Here is a 5,565-nt window from a genome sequence, read left to right as displayed (position 1 = left end):
ATACTCAAGAGTTTCGAGTCTATGTAAAGGATCTTAAATCTCTAGAAGCAAGCCTTAAACAATCTGTTTCCAATCTGCAGATTTGTAGGTATTTGTAGACTTGTAGATATTTCAAAGTCCAAACTTATCCATCTCAGTTTTTCTTGGGACCAACAGTGAAACTTTATGTTAATGGTAAGGCCTTGGAAAAGAAATTTTATTTGCCAGAAAGACAAGAAGCCAGCCAGTCTGGAGTGCAGGCCTTGCTATTGAACATTTAACATAGCTGCTTTGCAACTCATTGTGGGAAAAGGCCCTTCATTCTGTTTTGAAAAAGTAAAGTACATGTTCAGCTTTCAGCAAATGCCAGTTGAGAAAAGGTATCCTAAACACGCCAAAGTTTAACACCTTCTAATTCAGCTGAAGTTGTAAAGGGAAAAGATGAGTGCGTGCATGATAGGATGTGACGAGAACAGTACTCTACCTCTGTGGTCCCCAAACACATAACCCAGTCTAGTCACGAGTAAGGGAAAACAAAACAGATCCCAATTGACGGATAATCTAGAAAACACAGGCACACCTCAGGGGTATTGTGGGTTCAGGTCCAGCCCACCACGGCAGAGAGTCATCCTTCCAGCCCACCACAGTAGAGAGTGTCATCTTCTTGCTGGTGGAAGGTCTTGCCTTCCATCTGTGCAATGCAGCAAAGATATGCCTGTACCTGATCAGTACTCCTCTTCCTCAAAAGTGCCAAGGTCATCAAAATGAGGAAATTCTGAGAAGCTGTAATAGCCAAGAGGAGCTCGCAGACAGGACAGCTAAATGAAGTATGCTATCCTAGATGAGTTCTGGAACAAAAAGGGACATTAGGGAAAAACTAGACAAATCTGAATAAAGGATGGCCTTGAGTTAATATTAGAGTATCAGTGTTGGTTCACGAATTACAACCAAAGTACCATATGAATGTGAGATGTTAATTGGGGAAACCACTACAAATGGAATGGAGAATAGGGGAGGGGTTCTGACACCTTTGCAATTTTTCTTCAAGTCACATAAAATCAAATTTCTTGGGACATAAAGAGTGGCAAGTGCTGTTTTTAAAACACCAAGCACAATCGACATTAACAGCACTACTCCTACAGGCGGGCAGACTATGAATCCAGAACCTCCATAATACAATTTTAGTAATTTTAAGAGGAGCAGAGAAAAAGAGCATTTCCCCTTTCCCCATTTCCACATCGAAACATATTCAAAATCTATGCACTTGCGCGGATGAAGTCTGCATCCCCGTCTGTAGTAAGGAAGAGTTCATGGGGTAAGGTTAAGGCAGAGTTTTGTTGGGAGATCTGCCAAACTAGAGACTTCCGTGCTCTAAGTCACTAGATGATATTTTTGCTTTCAAATTTTAAACTAAGCGTCTGCTTCACATGCTACATTTAGCAAACAGTTTAAATAACATCATAGTGCCGAAGTTTTAAAAATGTTTATTAAATGTCAGTAATCTTTACAAAGCAAATATAATAATAGCAAGAGGCAAAAATTTTGCAAAATATGTACAAAAGTAAAAAGCCTAATGAACTAGCAACTTATAAAACCAAACTGTTCTTTCCACTTCCTTTAGAAATAATTTATTGCCAATCCTGAAGTAAAGCCTAACAGAAAATAATTTACAATATCAGATAATGTGCTTAGTTCCTGGAAAGTTATAAAAAGATATACGTATAAAAAAATCCTAAACCACAAATACTTTTATACAGAGCTAATACAAAGCATGTTTTGTTAAGTACAGTATCTATGAGGTTGTTAGAAAATATACTTTTTGATAAGGCTTCTTGTGGTAAATGAGCTCTCCCCAAGGTCTAGGTCAGAAAGCCAGTGAAAACATTTTGCGCTTTTGCTTTCAAGTAAGAGGTAAAAAAAAAAAAAAAAAGAATGGTGTATACTTTGTTGCATTGTTACATCACGTTTCACCAAAAATCGGCTCTCCTTGCCCCCACCCCCTGCTTTTTCTCCCTGGCACCATCAAACAGACATGCTTGAGGACAAGCGCATCCCTTACCATGGCAAGAAATATAACGACCTTTCTAAATACAAACCCAAATCAGATACCAAGGAAGTAGCACATTTTCATCACGACATGCACTGACTGAAAATGTACGCATAGTGAGTCCTAGCATACTTCAATGCAGCTGGAAATTTTCATCACGGACAGGTTTGGATAGGCCGTAAAATCTCTATCAACCCAGAAACTACTCCCCACCATTAACGCTTTTTGGTCCATCTAAGCTCCGGCATTTGAAATCCAATGGTTAGACCTGGATGATACAAGAATGGACATATTTACATGCTAACTATACATTCAAGTACAGACATGAGACTGCTAGCAGTACGAACACTGTATGTAAGATGTTAATAATCACTAATCAGCCTTCTAAGGCTATTATCAACTTGTTGAAAAACCATGAAGTCCAACTTGTTTAGAATTTTTGGGTTTAGACTTACAATTCAATTTCTAGTATAAACTTCTCAAGCCCTAGCCTTGTACCATAAAATAACGGGTATATACTATATCATTTCCTTTATTTGGAACATGGAGACAAAGACATACCCACTCCCATAAGATCCCTCCCTGCCTATGTTTACTGAAGAAAAAGACAACCTGTATGCTATATTAAAAAAATCAGTATTGTTAGTCAAGCAGCTTGACACGAGCACATCATCTGTGACTGATGGAGTTTAACCTGCTGATGTGCTGGGAGAGAGAAAGGGACCCAGCCCTAAGTCAGATCTCCAGCCTGAGAAGACACTTGCAACATTTCTGTCCTGACTCCTCAAATAAAAGTGAAAGACATTAGGAGGTAACGGTGACTTTCTCTAGATTTATTAGGGAGTTTGTTACAAATATTTGGCTGAGCTTTACAGGCATGATTTCATGGATTCACACAACAAATTGAGTTAACACTGATATTTAGTCTTCTCATTACATAAACAGAAATACCATTGCTACAAATTGCAGGGGAGAGAATCTTGTTTCAAATGGCTTGGTTTTGGGGTTTTGTCTAAATGTGTCATTATATAATGAAAGCACCAATTTGAGGGCTTCTCAAACAGTGATTTGAGTTTCACAACATAACTTGGTGACTTTTTTCTCCATATAAAGAAGGCATAATTGGGTATGTGTACTAATGCTGAAAAGACATTTTATCAAAAGCATAAATACAAGTGTTTGGGTATACATCGGCAGTTGATTTACTCCTTCCTTTTAACAAAAAGTTAAAGGGCATTGGATTTCTGTCAAATCTGAATCAGTACTTCTACTCATTTCTGGCATGAAGGTCATCTTACTTCCTTCTCCTTTAAACCAACCACTGCCACCAACTGAACAAAGATTTGCTGGAACAACCTCACTTGAGTGATTTACCAGAGGCTCTGCACTTTGTAAAACAGTATGTGCCAACGGCAGAACAAAGCAAATGACCCTTTTCACCCCACGTTGCTTTCTTGGGTTGCAGCTGCTCTCTAGCTATGAGCACGGGCCTGCGAACGAAAGGGTCAGTGGTTCAATTCCCAGTCAGGGCACACGCCTGGGTTGCAGGCCAGGTCCCCAGTGGGGTGCGTGAGAAGCAACCACACATTGATATTTCTCCCCCTCTCCTTCCCTTCCCCTCTCTGAAAATAAATAAAATCTTAAAAAAAAAAGATTGAAATGAAGATTTGAACTTAATACAATATTTGGCAGACAACGACGATTCGGGTTGTTAAAAATAACATTTAAGTGGCAGAGGTACACCTTGAATTCTTTGGACCTTCAGAAAACATTTGACAAAGCCTTTGCCCTGTATCAAGTCAAGGTCCAAATTGGTGGTGTTCTTTGATTTATAAGGCAACTCTGTGTACTATAAATTTTAAGGTCAACGAAGACACTTGTGTGACATTTCTTACGAACTAAACAAGGAGACATTCAGATTTAAGAACAGAATGTAAGAGAATTAGGCACATCTCATTCAAAAATCATAATCACAAAGTCAGAAAATGTAACAGGTGAAAGAATTTTCCATTTCAATTACCTTGTTAGAGATCGGGAGAGAATGAGCATAGGAAAAACTATGAGCACCCTCTCCATTTTGTTCACTCAATTTCACCTGCCCCTTCATAGAGTGGTCTTCCAAAATGATTTGGTTTTCAGGATACAGACATAATGACTCCATCAATGGTTTACAAATACGGTATATAAAGTGTGGACTAAAGCATTCAGACTGAACTTCACAGTTCTACATCTAATCAAGCCTGTCATTAAAAATAATTACTGCCTCAAAGTATATTCTAGACTTTACTATATGAGGATGTTGGCAGAGTCACCACACACATCAGGAAAGAAAATCACAAATGCCCAAAATAATACCATATCTACTAGGTGTTTCAGCATTTCCTGGTGTTCGGCAACATGGGGAAATGTGATTTCTGCTTTGTCGGGCAGTATTTATGGTTCATATCTCTAAACATAAATATAACACAAATAGACTCAGTTTCCTCTTTACATGGGAATTTACCTCAGTCTTCATGGAATCAATGGTTTGGCCATTCCATAAAACTACTTGCTAAATGCACTGAGACTTCCTACCAAAAAGCCCAAATGCTACCGTGCACACATTCAGATATTCGCTAGCACTGACATGATTCTAATTCTGTGAGTTTAAACAAAGTATTCTTTTGGCAAGAAGCACTAGATGAAAAACTATTTAAACATGCATGAACTATACTATGAACACGTGCACTATCACGTGGGAGACAGCTCTGAAGGTTGTGCACTCCAAAGCATGAAACACTGGAGGTGACTACGGACATCTTGATGAAGGATGGAAATTCAAATGCAAAATCAGGCATGTTATGAGCAATCCCTGGTTAGCTCACTGAAAAGCCGTAGTCTCATACTAGACAGCAAGACAGACCAAGAGCCACTGTCTTAGAAAGCATGGGTGCCCAATAATGTTGACCCATCTTTCAAGAACTTTCTAGCCAAGAAAATACCTGAGAACCCGGTGAGCTATACAGTAAAGTGATGGCTATCACAGTCTTAATCACAATTTTCAGGAAAAAGAGAAAAGCTGCCAGACTTTCCAAACCACTTCAGCCTTGTACATCTGTTTCTCTCATCCAGTTCTAACACCGCACATAACCTGCAAGCCAGTATTTTCAGTCCTGCAAACCAGCCACTGTGAAGAGTTCGCTGTGAGTGTACTGTAATCACAAAGCTACCTCATGGGTATGTTTTCATTTGGCAAGTGATGTAGGGAGGTCAGATGCAATCATATTTCGGTGTGAGTATCCTTAACATTCAAGCTGTACCTCAATAAAGCTGGGATTTCTTAGTGATATAAACATGCGTATACTATGTTTTTAGTAACAAACAAGGATGAAAAGGAATCCGAAATAATACCTTTTTGAATAGTTTGACATGAAAATACTGTCATTGCCAAGCTCCGAATGAACAAAAAAATCTCATAAATGCCACCACCTGAGTCGATGGAAATAGGAGAGCAAAAGAAAGATGTTTGTCACGGTACAACAACGATTTCCTACAGTTAG

The sequence above is a fragment of the Sturnira hondurensis genome, unplaced genomic scaffold (assembly GCF_014824575.4).
Source record: "Sturnira hondurensis isolate 20B ecotype Veracruz unplaced genomic scaffold, ASM1482457v3 Scaffold0018728, whole genome shotgun sequence".
NCBI lineage: Eukaryota > Metazoa > Chordata > Mammalia > Chiroptera > Phyllostomidae > Sturnira > Sturnira hondurensis.
This window is presented reverse-complemented; position numbering follows the sequence as displayed.